Source organism: Mytilus trossulus, chromosome 5, assembly GCF_036588685.1.
Source record: "Mytilus trossulus isolate FHL-02 chromosome 5, PNRI_Mtr1.1.1.hap1, whole genome shotgun sequence".
Classification (NCBI taxonomy): Eukaryota; Metazoa; Mollusca; class Bivalvia; order Mytilida; family Mytilidae; genus Mytilus; species Mytilus trossulus.
In genome coordinates, this window is record NC_086377.1 from 35,998,312 (window position 1) to 36,016,501 (window position 18,190).

General features: G+C 32.0%; 1 long non-coding RNA gene across 1 annotated transcript; it reads left to right on the forward strand.

Moving 5' to 3' along the window:
• The first annotated feature begins 4,356 nt into the window (after positions 1-4,356).
• On the forward strand, positions 4,357-17,600 carry LOC134719617 (uncharacterized). Its single transcript, XR_010107632.1, has 4 exons — positions 4,357-4,908; positions 12,515-12,602; positions 15,867-15,953; positions 17,330-17,600. It is a non-coding gene; the product is annotated as an uncharacterized LOC134719617 (long non-coding RNA).
• Positions 17,601-18,190: the final 590 nt, after the last annotated feature.

Consider the following 18,190-nt stretch of genomic DNA (forward strand, 5'->3'; position numbering starts at 1 on the left):
TAAACACAGCATCGTAAGTTTTATAATAGTGGTATTTTACTGTTGCCTTTATTTATAACTTTCGCATACGAGTTGCAAATATTATATATAATATATGAAAAGATTAAATTATTTGTATTTAGAGCAAGTTCAACAATAATATAAAAGAGCTATTTCCTACTAAATCGGTTACCATCAAAACAATAATGAAAACGTACCAACTATTGTGTTGTGAACTATCACCCACTCTTCTGACAATGAAAGGATAGCAGGATAAAATTAATATTTAAAAAGAAATATTTTTTTTTTTACTAAGAATACAATTTTAAGTGGTAAACAGCTTTCATCGTCATTCCCCTTTTATACAAGCAACTGTAAAGTACATTCAACACCCTTTTTCTCCTTAAATATTACAAAACTGTAAATTGTTTAATCAACATACTTACTGTCTATTAAGCCTATATCAAACCCTGCATCTCATATAACATTTCCCGTTGTACAACCGATTGCACACATGCTTTTTAGTCGAGAATTACATTTCGTTTTATACAAGCGTTTTGAGTTGACAAATTATGGGACAAGTAGTAATATTAACATTACTTACTCCACGATAACAGATGATAGAGATTGTCAATTTAAACTTTTTTTAACCTAATGAAGATTTTATTGGCATGTTTATGATTTGGTCATGCACACACACAAAGCAATTACTATGATGATCGGTTGTTTGTTCAAACGGATCAGCTTTTCGTTAAGCAATTGACACAAACAGGAACAGCAATACACCCAACTCAAGATCCAGTTGTATTTGTAGTCATACAGAGTGAGTACTGTGATAATATGTATTCCTTTCTTTCAGAAGACAGGGGATGACATTATATCATAATCTGGTTTCCTTAATTATGTGTATCGCTATTTCTTTTTTGTGTCTTGTATGTTTTTGACGTTTATGTAATTTATATGGTTTGGAGTTTATTGTGACGTCAAATTTTACTGAACTATTAAATATTTTGATCCAGGTCTACTCCGGGTGCGTTATTTTCTCGCTGCGTTCAAGACCCTCTAGTGGCCTTCTGCTGGTATAAGCGCTTTGGTCGGGTTGTTGTCACAGTCACATAATTTATATTTTCTTCCTAAATTATTCGTTATAATGTTAAAACCTTCCTTGATAAAAAAAAAGATGAAGCATTTAGAGTTATATTATCTTTGTATTGGTTTAGACTGTGTTGATTTTTTGCAGATAAAACCTAATGGACAAGAATGAATCATGTCTTATTGGCGACCAGGTAATACGATTAAATATTTATCTAATCATATAAAACAAAGGTATATCTCCTTGTTCTTGTAGTATGCGAAGATATTTAGCAGTCCACTTTCGTTTATGATTCAATATGGAAGTAAAATGATGTGCTAAGCAAAACACGGAATGTAAGAGTTTAACATGTTTAATGTCGAAAGTATAAACGTAGTAAGACTATTGTAATATGCGTGTGCATTAAATTAACTAATGCTTGTCAATTTCATGATCAACAAATAAAAATAGTATCATATTGTAAATCATGACACATCTATTTTGTTCTTTGCAGGTTATAAGTCTACGATTTACTGAACGGTTCCTGGTCAAAATGATCTTTGGTGTGCCATATTTTCATATGTGTTGCTTATATAATATATCTACCTTCGTGTTGTTTTTCACTGATGTAGTGTTCTGTCGAAATCCGACACTTTTATAATTCTTTTCTGAACTACCGTTGTTTCATTTGTGTTTAAAAGGCTCAAATTGCATTTTTGAAATGTTTTTTTTTCCAATATTATTTTTGAAGACCGTTATAATTAATAAATTGGACTAAAGTTCATTAGTTGTTTGTTGAATATTTTGACAATTTTGGTTATCCAATATTAATTATTTTGTTTTATGAATTGACTTTCATGAAGATATAGTTCCGTTTGTCCACATACATAAACATATTATTTGAAAAATTACAAATTTCTTTTACAAAACAACACCAATAAAAACAATAGGATAATTTTTCTTCTGTTTACTTTTAATATCAAAGCTTTTTAATAAATCTTTTTACAAAGCATCGTACACCTTTTATTTAATTCCATAATTTCAGTTTTAATGTCTAGAATATTAAAAAATGGATATACACATTTTTATTCTGTCAATTTGTTTATTCATTTAAGATGTTCTGATTTCATTCTCCGTACAATTTGTTTCTTACATCTATCTGTAATAAAAGTGAACTGTACTATTGTTGTATTTTGTTTATTCTAAGTGTTTTATTTTCAGTGCGTTTCATCAGTAGTTAGTAACATACAACGTGTTTATCGAGAATATGAACATGTAAACTGTATGGATTTTTTTGTATATCAACCAAATATTTAAATTTGTAATCAGATTTTTTTAACCGTATTTTGATATATTTCAATCGCGTTTGATATTCCTCTCGATTTGTTTCCTCCTTGGTGATTCCTGACATTTGAACACATGTAAATAAACTAATTTAAATATGAATTTATAATGTTGAGGTCTAAATATATTATTTCCCAAACAAAAACATATGTGCTTTTGAAACAATGTACAGGAGCAATAATCGAGACGCTTTCATTTTACATTCAAGTGATTTGAAATACACTTCTGGGAATATATTAATATTATTCAGAAGAAAGTTCACTTGTGTAATTACAAATTGTATTATATATATAGCCCAGGTGGTCGTGAAACCACGACCACCTGGGCTATATATATATATATACATACAACTCGTCTTAACATCGACCCAACAATGTTAGATCTGTAAATTTGCTTTCGCAAATTTTTGGTTCTTCCCTCGCCGGGATTCGAACCCATGCTACTGTGATATCGTGACACCAAATCGCCTGCACTGCAGCCGTCCCGCTAGACCACACGACCACCTGTGCTCTCAAAAAAAGAGATTTTGGTGGGCATGTGTTACCTTTCCACGTCAGTTTTAATCAAGCGGCGTACTACAGTACATGATATATAAGGCATGAAGATGTTATTGTTACAGATCAGCTATATATATATATAAGTTCGTCTGCCTTATATATCATAAACTGTAGTACGCCGCTAGATTAAAACTGACGTGGAAAGGTAACACATGCCCACCGTGAGCTCCTTTTTTGAGAGCCCAGGTGGTCGTGTAGTCTAGCGGGACGGCTGCATTGCAGGCGATTTGGTGTCACGATATCACAGTAGCATGGGTTCGAATCCCGGCGAGGGAAGAACCAAAAATTTGCGAAAGCAAATTTACAGATCTAACATTGTTGGGTTGATGTTTAGACAAGTTGTATATATATATATATATATATATATTGTCTCTTAAAATTCAAGAGTCATACTTAAATTGAGAGTAAATTATATGGCCTTCCAAATACCGTTTCGATCCCTAACATCACTGAAGAGACATATATTGTCGAAATCTAGATCTGGTGTACTAAAGAAATATTGACACCGAATGTTTCTGGCAATACATCGTAGCCACAAGTTAACAATTTTTTTTTTCTGTGACGTATTAAATTTATATTCAGATCCAGTTTGTTACATCTTGTGATCAATTTTATTTGGCAATCGTCAATGGCAGTCAGCAGGGTTAAAGAACATCAGTTGTTCGATCTGTTAGTCAAATGCGTTTTGTTTAAATATACTTTTTCACTTTTTTGGTCTTTTGGAAAATGTTGTTTGTGCTGTTTTTAGACCCTTCCACAACGAAATTTGTTTGACATGCACACGTATAAAAATTGCGATTTTTATCCAACGCAATCATAGGTTTGAACGTAGTTTTCAATTTAGACTCGTTTATATTTTTTGTTTGGGCATGTATCATGTTTTCCCTCCGGTTTATATGATCCGTTCATCCTATATATTGTCTCTTAAAATTCAAGAGTCATACTTAAATTGAGAGTAAATTATATGGCCTTCCAAATACCGTTTCGATCCCTAACATCACTGAAAAGACATATATTGTCGAAATCTAGATCTGGTGTACTAAAGAAATATTGACACCGAATGTTTGTGGCAATACATCGTAGCCACAAGTTAACAATTTTTTTTTTTTCTGTGACGTATTAAATTTATATTCAGATCCAGTTTGTTACATCTTGTGATCAATTTTATTTGGCAATCGTCAATGGCAGTCAGCAGGGTTAAAGAACATCAGTTGTTCGATCTGTTAGTCAAATGCGTTTTGTTTAAATATACTTTTTCACTTTTTTGGTCTTTTGGAAAATGTTGTTTGTGCTGTTTTTAGACCCTTCCACAACGAAATTTGTTTGACATGCACACGTATAAAAATTGCGATTTTTATCCAACGCAATCATAGGTTTGAACGTAGTTTTCAATTTAGACTCGTATATATATATATAATCGAAATATAGATTGTTGGTGTCCGTTTATATGTAAAATTGGTACCTTTGGGGTAATAAATTCTTTGGGGTAATTGAAAAAAATTCGCCCAAAGGTTTGTACTAATTTCAACCTGTTATGTTAATGTTATCATTTTGTGGTTTTAATATGATATACAGCTAGATAATATCTCCCCAAAACGCTTCCAAACATTTAAATCGGACAACTATTTGAACAATTATCGGTTTATGAAATATGACCGTCTGTAAAGTGCATATCTAGCTGGAGTTATAAACGGGCGTTTGGGCTAATTCGCCTTTTTTGGTTTTCCACCAAAAAAACTGATATATATCACTTATATTATTATTTGAGTAAAGTGGTGGGAACTTTCTGCAGTTTTCGATTAATTTTCTCCAAGAAATTGTAAGAAATAGAAAAAATATTCGACATATATATGAGTAGCACGTCTGAAATTTCACATATATTCTTTCGAAGATCTTATTCGGAACACCTTTGGTTTCATTCGCTTCGATTAAATAGGACAAAATGGCAGCTTGCAGGTAAAATCGTTCCGTTATATTTATATATATATATAATCATTATTTTATATGTCAATCTTTCAACTGAATTTTAACGTATTGTTGCAGATAGATGTATTTTTGATGGATTGAAGAAAAAAGGTTTTTTTTTTATCTTTTTATTGTTTATTCGTTACTCATGCATGTTGGTTGTACGGAAGCTTGCTTCTGACTGTTTTGTCGGATATTTAAATTATAAATCATGCATGTAAATAAAGAAATATACTCCTTCTTCAACAAGTCAAAGATTTAAGATATTTTATATTTGTTTTCTGTTTAACAAGACGATTGTTTAGTCAGGTGATGAGATCCAGTGAAATTGATATACTTGTGAAATTTGAGCTTTAAAAATTGCCACTTTGACCTTTTGGATGCATCAGCTGTCTGGTGTCTGTCTGCCTGTTGCATATCTGGTGGTAGATCACATTGGCGGATCCAGGGGAGTTTGAAGCTTTAAATGGGGACATAATTATTGTTGGAATACCCCCCCCCCCCTTTTTTTTTAAATTGCTGGATCCTCCCCTGGATCATTCTTATGGTCTTCTTATGATATACAATGTACAACTTAAACTCAAGGATCTGTGGCATGAAGGACATCAATATGCATATGCGAGTGTGTTACTTGGTTGTCTTTTAAGTTTTAGATGTACATTATGTTTTTTCTGTTTATTCATTTATTCCTTGGCGCAAATGGCTTCTTCAGATATTCATGATATATATTTTCAAACATGTTTCTGTCATTTTTGTAAAACATAACAAGTCTGGTTTCCTTTCTTAGTTATTGTAGGGAGTCCATCATGTCTAGCAGTTGTCACATACCTTGCAGCCCTTCTTTGTATAAAAAAAATTGTTCTATTTATTCATGTTATTCGTGTTAGTACTAAGACAAAATGGTAGATGGATTCTTTTGCGAATTTTCTTTTCGTACGAATAATATTTTGTCAGCCTGAACTTCTTTCAACTGGTGGCTGTATAAATGATCTGTTGATTTTTTGATAGGTTTCTTCCTGTTTGTTTCCCTTTAGACATTGCATTGGTCATGTTGGTGGGGATAAAATTGCATACACCATGATTTTTCCAATATTGCAAGTGTTTCCGATAGGCATGTTTGTAAAATTTTAGCATGGATAGACTCCATGTCTGATTTGCTTACCTGGCCCATAGGGCCAAGTGAGCTTTTCTCATCTTTTCACGTCAGTCTTCATCGTCCATTGTCTTTAACCATGTTTACATATATTATTAACTTTTAATTTTTAATTTACAAAAAATTTTAATTTACAAAAATCTAACCAAACTTGGCCACAATCATCATTGGGGTATCTTGTTTAAGAAATGTGTCCATTGACCCCGGCAACCAACCAAGATGGGCACCATAGCTAAAAATAGAACATAAGGGTAAAATGTAGATTTTGGCTTTTAACTCTGAAACCAAAGCTTTTATGAGTAAATCTGACACGGTTAAAATTGTTTATCAAGCTAAGATTTATCTGTCCTGAAATATTCAGGGGAATCTGACACCTGGTTGTTGGGTTGCCCCTGGGCTGAATTAGTAATTTTAAGGAAATTTTGCCGTTTTGGTTATTATCTTGAAAAGTATCATAGATAGAGATAGCCTGTAAAAGCAATAATGTTCAGCAAAGTAAGATCTACAAATCAGTCAGCATGACTAAAATGGTCAAGTGACCCCGAAAGAAGTTATTGACCTTTATAAATTATAGCCAATTTTCAACAATTTTTGGTATACGATTGCTTTAGAGCAATCTGTAGACTTATACCGATGGCTCAGAGCATTACCCTCACGTCAATCTTTTTATTCTAAACATTAAGGAACATCTCAGATACTTACATGACTTATGATTGTCTTGCTTTAATTCAGTAAGTTGGGTAAATTAGTAGGATTTATTAAACATAGTAAAATGATGTCCATCTATATAGTGCGGTGACAGAAGTGTAAAAAGTCGTCTAGATCGCGAGTTTAATCTCCCCAAATAACACACGGCTAAAAATGGTCTTAACTTAAAGACAAATAGGTCTTCTTTAGTTTTTGCCCTGTCGTCAGAATTTCGTACGGTCACATTTTTCTAAAAAGTCGTTTTAATGACTAGTAGTATATTGGAGAGTTTCAACCCCCCTTTTTCAAAATGAAAAATTGTGTATGTTTGCTTACATTTAACTGAAATAGTTTTTCCTGAAGCTATTTTCATACATCAAAATATTCTATTTAGTATTTCATTTTCTTATAATCTGTAAAATTTGCAAAGTTTAGACTGTTAAAAATTGAGGTAATTTTAATTGCAAATTCAGACACAAACTTTAGTTTCTTCTTCATAGTAGTTAATAAAAATTAACCATAATATTTTTAGCATATAGTATTTCATAAAACTAATCAGTGATAAAAATTTCGGAACCAAAATATGAAAAAAACCTTAAGAAATCAATGGAAAAAGAATGGAATAAAAAACTTCAATTTCAACACGGAACTTAATCACTTGCCTTCCGTCAACTTTTGTGTATTAGTCAATAATTTGCTCTCAACTGATATATGATATTACTACCTTTTCGCTATTATATACACATATTTGCACTGATATATGCTACATTCTTTGTTTGAATGCGTTTATATTCTATGTTTTTTTTTGTTATAAAACATTAAATATACTTTGTCAGAAAAGTCTTATTGTAAAATCAAAATAATTGACGGATAGTTTCAGTAAATATTCCGTGATATGTCAAGTTCGTTGCAACTTGCTCCATTAAGTCCAAAGAAAAGACAAAAGTTGTTAAATTTTATGCAGTGCTTTATATGCAAAGAAAAGAAAAAATGGACTGAAATTTTGAGTCAATTTACCAGTATAGGAAAGTCGATTTTTGTATCTGCATTGAATAAAAGATTATATGAGGTGAACATCAAGATGTTTCATGCGAAGGCTGTTAATCTACAAAAGTCCGTGCAGGCTGTTTATCATTGTTAATGCTACAAAAGTTACGCAAGTAAACATGTTTGTTCCCCCTCTTAGAGCGAGGAAGCTTCTAATCTGATATTTAATGTCGACATACAATTATCGGACTGTCGTCCCTCAGTTTCAGGTATGTGTACGCGTTCTAGAATGCAGTCGTTCAACTGGAGCGCTTGTATATTTTGTTGCAACAAAACATTTTAGAAAGATAAAAAAAACTACTCAAGTTTGAATCCGATGAGCGTATTAAGATTTTTTTAACCGTGTCAGATAAAGTTAAAGTTGAAATAGTTCCCCGTCCATCTTTTAAACTTCAAGCACTCTGTCATTTTGGTTGCATTAAAAAATATTTGCTAAAAACGAAAAAAAGCAGATATCTCAGATCACGATACTGCTTTTAATTAATTTTATTTTGGCTTTTGACAACGATTTAATTGTCATTCCTCATGACTCCGTTACTAGATAAATATACTACTTAGTAGTAGATCTTTAATTTCTTCCAGCTTATTCTAATTTTAAATATTCTACTAGTAAAATGCAGTCTAAACTCATTGATTTCTATAGAAATTCAGTTGTCAAACAACTTCAACAAGTTTAAGGCAAATATAACAATATTTTGTAGCAAAATAACTATTTGAGATGCCATATCAGCTGCTAGTCAATTGAAAACTGACCTCAAAATTTTAATGTCAAATGTAATAGACACAAATAACGGACAGATATGTCATTCCGCTGCAAGTATACAATATAAAAGACATCTCTACAAACTCTACAGAAGTATACCCAACTTCGGAAGAATTGTTTCTTTCTTCCTCAATTCAGTCAATGCCTTCGTCTTTATTGCAATTCATTTTATGGTAACTCGATGAAACTGCATAGCCAAGACTATTTTCAGGAAATGGCATTGGCATCACAGAAATTGCGTAATTGCTAAGCAATTGTTGCTTTAACCGTTTGTGTGGCCATGTTTTTACTCCTTTTCATTTAGGATTGGCTTTGCAAAAGTACCATAAGTTTGGTTCGAAACACTTTAATGAAATATTGAATGCTTCTTAAAGTAGAGTGCGACGCTATCTAATTTGTTGCCAACCATGAAATTGAGCAAAATCAAGATAGTGAGTACGTCTCATTCATAATTTTTCCCCATCACCTTTGCAGACAAGCATATGGATGTCATCTTAACCCCATTTTAGACCTCTGTTAAATTTTGGATAAATTGAAAGGGATGGTTTGAAGCTGGTATTTCTTTGGGAACAAATGTCTTCGGACTTCCTACAATACCTTGTCTGTACTTGCAAAGAAAAACTCAAAATAACGTGTTTGCTTTGAGCAGAACCTTTCATGTGCATACCTGTGGCCATGAGTGAAATGTACAGAAATATTAAAAACATGTCTTGTGACGGTTGGTGAAAATGAAGATGATGGAGATAACGGTTGATTAGGTATAGAGCTTGTTGAACTGATACACACGGTCCCAGCTCCCGGGTTTGGGGAGTGTTGGCGTGCCCTTAAAAAAGTCCAACCCCTCAACATTCTGTCTGTGTTTGTTGCAAGTCACGAGACGGTAATGCAGTGTTTGTCGTATGTTTCTATATACTATATTTTTTTGTTTCTTATTCATTTTGTACATTAATTAGGTCGAGAGATTTTTCGTTTTTTTTACAATATTCATTTCGTGAATTGAAGACTATGCAGTATTAATTTTACTCATTGTTGAAGCCCGTACGGGACGTATTGGTAATTTATGCCTCATTTGGAGGGTTGCTTCATTTGCAATCATATCACATCTTCTTTTTTATATGGAATACTGCTGAAGTTTGTTGTACGTTGCAATAACAAAAAGGGGGGGATATAGGTACAAAACTTATTATGTAATAGATATAAACCAGAGTAAAATACGCAACAACAGATAATACTATATGGAAGCAGTAATAATTGTGAAAAAAACCCAAAAGCAACGAATAGCATATAATAAACCTGAAGTATCCGCAATTCAATTTAAGGTCATATTTGACTGTAGTGTTCTATTGCTTTGATTTGATACCTCACCCACTATGATAGTTTAAAAAATAATGTTAAAGTATTGTCCTGCATGACACTTGATTTTTACCTGAAATTGAAATTTTTCAAAAGGTTAAGGTGCTCTAAACATTTTATAGGTTGAAAACTTAATTTTTGAAGTTTTGTTTATGAAACGTCGTTTTAGGATTTTTTTGATAAAATAAATCGTAATGATTAAGGTTTATGTATAATAACAAACATTTATAAAGCCAAAACAGCATCGTTTGTATTTATGTAGAGTACAGAAATAGAAAAAAATGTCAAAATTGAAACCCTCCCAAATTTTCACAGATTTTCAAATATGACCTTTGACCTCAATTTAAAAAAGTTGTGACCATAGTAAGTCCTGACGACAGGCATATTATTATAGTACACGATTTCTTCTTTCCAATGATATATAATATAGGTGTGTGTTCGGTGGGGAGATTAAATTCAAAAAAATCTACCTTCAGTCACCGCACTAATAATAAAGCAGGTGAAATTGATAATCAGCAGTACTAAGAAATACCTCGGCCTGGTTAAGGCCAAAACAAATTTTAAATAACTTTTTTCAAATTGGCACATACTGTTTAAAAATGCATATTAGGATCAAGAAATATCAACAAAAACATGAAAAACATGAAGATTTTTATGTGATGACGTCACAATTAGGTATTATATATACTGTTTTCACAAAAATGATGAAAAATACAGAGTTTATACAGTTTGCTATCTTTATACAATGTATCTGTTGTGAAAACATATCAGCCAAGAAACAACAAAATAATCATAATAATTTAACAGATGCTTTATTACAACTTTTATGCTATTAACAAAATATCACCAAAGTTGTTTCTTAGGTTGGCACTTCCTTTTCAATCTAAAATATACTTAAAAATTTGAAGAACAACAAAGAAAATCAAGAAATTTTACAAATTATGCACATGATGCAAATTAAGTCATGATTTGTTGCCTTGGTAACTCGTTCAATGTCCAAAATTGTTTTCCTTTTTCTGTATACCTTGTATCTTAGATATTGTACAGTAATTTAAAAATATGTACATGATAACTTTTAAATTAACAGTAATTTTTGGAAAGGGCCAAGTTTATTAAAGATAGAGAAAATTGTAAGTAGCAAGAATGTTCAATAAAGTAAGATCTTCAAACACATCGCCATCACCAAAACACTATTTGCTCATGAATCCATCTGTGTCCTTTAATTAATATGCACATAGAACAAGGTGAGCGACACAGGCTCTTTAAAGCCTCTAGTTAAATGATGCCATATAAAAAAGAAGATGTGATATTATTGCCAATGAGACAACTATCCACAAAAGATCAAAATGACACAAACATTAACAACTATACATTGTAGGTAATCATACGGCCTTCAACAATGAGCAAAGCCCATACTGCATAGTCAGCTATAAAAGGCCAAGAAAAGACAATGTAAATCAATCCAAAGGAGAAAAATAACGGCCTTATTTATGTAAAAAAATTAATGAAAAACAAATATGTACATGTACATGTACATACATGTATAACACATAGACAAACGAACTACTGAATTACAGGCTCCTGACTTGGTACAGGTACATACATTTTTTGTACATAAATAATGTGCCGGGGTTAAACGTGTAAGCAGTCAGAGCTCAGACACAAATAAGTCTGAATCTGCTTTTGACTCATAGAGGTCTAGATTTGTAAGTTTTAGGATTTGTCTCCCTTTAATGTAAGACAAAATACGACTTGAGTAAGTCCAATATTGTTAAACAAGAAATAATTGACCAGAATCAAAAAGTTGCAAATACCGACTCCTACAAGTCGATGAGTGATCAAAATTGGTTAACTTCAAGACCCACGCATACTTATAAGGAGGTCATGCATCTAAATCAAATAATGACAACATTGAAAGCCAATGCTTTGTCTTCTAAAGAAAAATATGAATGAGAGTCTAAAAAATCGGAGATGATGTTAATTTAACCTTACAATGCAACCACCTGGAATCACACTTAATGAAGTACAACATCTGTGTTTAGTAAGGATGTTCAATTAGATAATTAAATATAGATAGCTCAAGTCCTTGTGAACTCTCATACAGGTTTTTGCTGTCATAGGTAGTGTAGTTTGGCCACAAAGTAACATTAAGTTTTTTCACCAACATAAATAGACCTAAACAAGTCTGTCATTTTCTGACTTAGATAAGTCTGAAATTGAAACTGCATTTTTATAATAAATACATGTTTCGACTTATTTAAGTCAAAAACAAAAATCGACTTGTTTATGTCTGAGCTCTGACTGGTAAGCCGGATCCCAACCCTCCCCTAACCAGCTGGGACAGTGGTATAACAGTACAACATAAGAAGGACCTATAAAAATCAGTTGATAAAGGCTTACGTATTGTTATGCGTTTACTTTTCTACATGGGCTAGAGGTATAGGGGGAGGGTTTAGATCTCACAAACATGTTAAACCCCGCCACATTTTTGCGCCTATCCCAAGTCTTGTATCATTTTAATTTTAGATCTTGTGTACAATTTGGAAATTAGTATGGCATTCATTATCACTGAACTAGTATATATATTTTTTTAGGGGCCAGCTGAAGGACACCTCTGGGTGCGGGAATTTTTCGATACAGTGAAGACCTGTTGGTGAGCTTCTGCTGTTGTTTTTATCCAAGGTCAGGTTGTTGTCTCTTTGACACATTCTCCATTTCCATTCTCAATTTTATTAACTTGTCAGATAGACAAAAAATACAAGTGGACGTGGCTGGGTACTTAAACATCCCGACACAAAAAAAGACAATGAACAGATGTGAGCTCGAGAGTACTCACAGTTATCTGACACAGCTAGTTCAAAGCCATTAACAACTAATAAAAAAACATGCAACTAAGACTAAACAATCAATCTGTACACATCCAACATCCAATGGATTTAGTGTAAAGACGTCTTAAACAGCCAGAGAAAAACATGACCTTGTGCAATGCCAAGTTACAGGTATCGACAGATTGTAGATCCATGAATATGTATACATGTATGTATATAACATACCAGTAATATTTAGTTAATCTTTTAATCTGCTGATATCAAAATCAATATTTATACCAATAAAACAATGTTCAATGATCTTATTACAGTGTTGAATTGGTAACCTTTTAGAATAAGTTATTTAAGGGAGCGACAAGTTTACATGGATCATTTCTAAATTTCTGGGCACTGTTAACAACATTTCCGTAAAAATGAGGATGTGCTATCCGGTATGAAATAAGTTTGCTACAGGTACAATCAAGCTTCAAAACAAATCTTTATATCTATCATGTCTATGGAAAAATTCAGTAAAGGTTTTAAGTAATTTATGGTAAAGATATCCATGATATCCCTGGTTTTAATAATTTACCAGTAATACATAGGTTGCGTTCGTTAAAATTAAAAACGTCATAACAGACATGGGCATAACAAACAAGTTGTGAAATATAAACACGGTAAGATGGTGCCAAAGGAACATCACCATTTAAAAATGAAAAAAATAACAATAGGGAAAGAAAAGTCGTCTCTTGTGTTGTAAATTTTAGAGTGTAGTTTCCTGTTTAAAATCGAAATATCTAAATCCAGGAAAGGACAGTTATTACCGAATAAATTTGATTTATTTAAAGTAAGATCCTTAGGGTAAATTTCAGCAGTATATTGAGAAAATTCTTGATTATTTAATGAAAAAATATCATCAAGATAACGGTAAGTGTTGTTGAATTTATCAAATAAATTTCGATGGGTCTTTGTTGAGTTTAGTCATTAACTGTGATTCGTAACAGTAAAAAAACAAGTCATAGAACATATTCATAGAAAAGTAACTCTCTGACAGAATGTATAAGTACAGAGCTACGTCATATGTAATACAGAAACACAAAAACCCATATAAAAAAGCATTTTAACAAAAACGAAAGACAGGCCTAAACACTTTTATTACAATATATCAAATCCAAAAACAAATGTTGAGTGCATCTAATTCATCCCATCTTAGGTAAAGTAAATAGTAATGTATTTGTTGAAATTGCGAGATAATAATATCATTTTGCAGATCCCTTTTGCTTAGAAACTAAAAGACAAATAGAAGAATATGTGTTCTTATCAAATCTATCTACTACTTTGAATTGTAAGATGCACTCTGAGAATGAAAAAAATCTTTAATATCGAATAGATTTTATTTTGATAGAAGAACTTCAACATATTTCATAGAAGTTTGCAGTCTTTCAATTTATGGTTATTTAAATCTTTCTAAAATGTGAACTAGTAAAAATCATCGTACTTTTTTTCAACAAAACCTTTGTAAGTATTTCTTGGTACTGCTGATTATCCATTACACCTGCTTTATTATAGATGGACATCATTTTACTATGTTTAATGAACAAAATTGATGGAAATACTAAATTCTTTGTTTTTCAATTTTGACAAAATGCAAGACACCATTTTGTGAACTTTAAACTGGTCCTTCACTTTTGCTTGTGCAAAAATAATCATGAATATATTATAATGCCTACCAATGTTAAAACTACAATAAACATGATAAAGTATTTCTTAATTAATATATATTATTTTTAGATAATCCCCCAATATCATGTCAGAATAGAGTAGCCTTACTTCATTTTTTATACTTTCACAATTCTTATATAGACTCTGACAAGAGTGTAGATACAATTGTAAATATTGCCATTTTACATGATCCCATGCTTAATTTTCAAAATCATCCATATTGCTGCATCTTTGTTAGCCATGGATTACATGTACTTTCAAGTCCCCCTCTTCTGATTTGATTTAACACAAAGGTAATGTAATAAGATCAAAAATACATGAAATATATATATTTATCATATACTCAGACTAAATAACATATCATTTTTACTGTGTGATAATAGCATTTAATTAACGTAAATTCCATATTTTTCGATTGGTGCTTGGCGGGCTGATATGAAAAGTTTATCATTTGCTTCGATTGTTATCGCATGCCTTTCCGTAACATTATCGCATGGCATTCCGGTGATACTCGGAAAATTCCGGAAAATACACCTCAATGCAACGTTTTCAGTGAAAACACATCAATTTACAAAGAAGTGTACAAAACAATATTTGGATACTTGAGAATATATTGTGTAAAATAATTAGAAAAAAAAGAAACAAACAAATTATTAAAAATAATTGCATTTTTAAAACAGTTTCAAACATAATTTAGAAAGTTGCTTAAAAAAGTTGACCTCCAAACAATGTTAATTATGTATATTGTTTAATTATATATTTTGTCGATTCGTCTATAACAAAATATTTTTCTTCTCTGTTGAGCAGATGATCGAAAGTATTCATATCGAATGAACTTAATTATGAGTCCGACGTCCGTAATCTTTTCACTCTTTGAACTCTATCTGGTAACCACGTAAAATGATTAATTATGATTTTAGCCGTTATTATTCTCCATTGTTGAAGCATATGATAAAAAGATCATAACATGTCATTTTTCTTATCGCATGTATTATCAGCCCTCGGTCAATATCAGCCCTTGAGCCATGCGGCTTTTGGGCTGATATTGCACCTAGGGCTGATAAAACATGCGATATGAAAAATACCATGTTATAATCTGATAACATTGTACATGAATATAATCACAAAAAGATGTGTTATCGTTACCAATAAGACAACTCTCCATTCAAGCCCCAATGAGTACTAATGTGAAACAATTCAGGTAGGACGAACTTATTGCCAGTCTAATATAAAAAGATTAACAAGCTACATGTACAACCACTAAAGATACTGAGTCGGGACAGGCATATTGTGCATATAGTATAACTGCAGTTAGGTTAAACGTATTTGATGGATCCAAATTTTAAACCCTCTCTCTAACCTGAGATAGTGGTGTTAAAGCACAAAAATAAAAAAAACATTTAAAACTCTTTTGTAGGGGTTTTTACTCATCAGATGCATGATTCAGATCAATACAGTGGTGTCTGCATAAAAAAAGTTGATGGGAGAATGATGTTTATCAAAGGTAGGGTTTGAACTGGGTAAGAGAATGACAATAGAACAAAATAAATCTTGTAATTTTATAGGGTGTTTTTCAAGGGTTTAAGATGTTTTTAGAACTTTATAGTTAATACAAGTGTTGATTTTGGACTTCATCATGTTCATTATGCGCTGGATGTCACTTTAACTTCAACAAAAATAGAATATACATGTATGGGGTTTTTCAATATGCTGAATCTAACCATGTATTTAGATTTTTAATATTTTGGCCCGGTTAGAATTAAATTGCTCCACATTGAGATCGAAACATCTAAAGGGTGTAAAATTGTACGTTATTTGATTTCATCAGAAATTGAATTTCGGGGTTCTATGATATGCTGAATCTAACCATTTTGCTAACCATGTAATTAGATTGTGGGTATTGGACCATAATTTAAAATTTTGAAGTTTCGAAGTTTCGAAGTTTAAGATCTTAGACAAAATTCATTCTGTGATAGAAACCTATGTTGTGTCAACTATTTAATCACAATCCAAATTCAGAGCTATATCAAGCTTAATTGTTGTGTTAATACTTGCCCCAACTGTTCATGGTTGGACCTCTGCGGTCATATAAAGCTGGGCACTGCGGAGCATATGGTTAAATGGGGAAAAAATGCAAATGAATTTACAGTAACTTGTGTATAGTCGGGTTTGTATAAAATTTAAATCAATTAGATTATTAATTAAAGTTATTAAAAAGTTTTCAAATTTTAGATTTTTGAAATTATGATCCAAGTTTTTAGAATATCAAACAGATCATTCAAGTAAACCATTGTATATATTGCCCAAAAAATTTGTGCTACCATTATAATCATTGTATATTTATGAGACTTTTTCAGTGTACCAGGGTTCGATTCCCTGCCTAGGAAATCATCATAGTGCTGGTGCAAAGTGGGCAAATATCCTAGTGGCCCCGCACTGATTAAAGTCTCTTTTATACTTTGTCTTTATTATTTTTTTGTACATGAAGTTATAAATGTGAATGAAAAGAGGGATACCTTACAAAAAGAACCCCAAAAAGTATTTTATTGATAATGCATGCCATTGTATTAAAATTACATTTGTCAATGTGAATGAAAAGAGGGATACCTTACAAAAAGAACCCCAAAAAGTATTTTATTGATAATGCATGCCATTGTATTAAAATTACATTTGTAAATGTACATGTTTGTCATGCATGGTAGAAAAAATATATATGTTTTTTGCATGGTAATAATTTGGCCTCAAACATCACTGATGAAAACTATTTGTTGATCTGCACATCTGGTGCAGCGAAATTGGTATTTTAACATTATTCCCTACAAAGGCCTACACGGACAAGTATATTAAATATAAATGCTATACTATTTGTTCACATTTAAGGTTGATGTAAACAAAGAAAAGAAAATTCAACAGATGAGGCTTTTTGACAAGAAGTGTTATTTTGAAATGATTTTTAGCCAGCAAATCAAGGTTAACAGCATCTAGAGAAATTTGCACAGCAACATGGAGGAGAAAAACCATCAATCCTTGCAAATCTTGCTGGACGGAATTGAGATTTTTTAGCACAAGCAACAATTCATGGAAAAAACTATGAAAAAAGGCTCTAGGTGTAATACCACCATTGATTTTCCCCTATTAGTCTTTGTTAAATTTGCACTTTTCAAAAAATGGTGCAGAATTAATCTTTGTTTCAAATAAAGAAATACTTGGCATGAGTAAAGTTTTATCCTGTCCAGTTCTATAGAAAAAGTTTCACATCACATTCCATTGCATATAAGAAAATAACCATCATTGGAAGTTAACCAATCAAATTTCTCCCCTTATTATACCCCACGCAACGAGTTGCGGAGGGTATAATGTTTTTGACTCGTCTGTCAGTCCGTCCGTCAGTCCTGTTTCTTGTCATCGCAACTCCTCTCAAACCACACAACAGAATTTCACGAAACCTGTTCAGATAATAAGGACATACTATGTAGTTGTGCAGATCAACGGGAAATTGCGATTCCCTTTTGAACTTATTTGCCTCAATGTACTTCTGCAACAGTTTGTCATCTTAACTCCTCTGAAACCACACAACAGAATTTCATGAAATTTTGTAGATAATAAGGACATACTATTAAGATGTGCATATTGGCAGGAAATGAATTTTTCTTATACAATTTTTTTTTCTTACACTTATTTAATTTCTCCAATGACATGTGGGGACGTGGGGTATGTGAGCGTGCTCACTAAGGTTCTTTT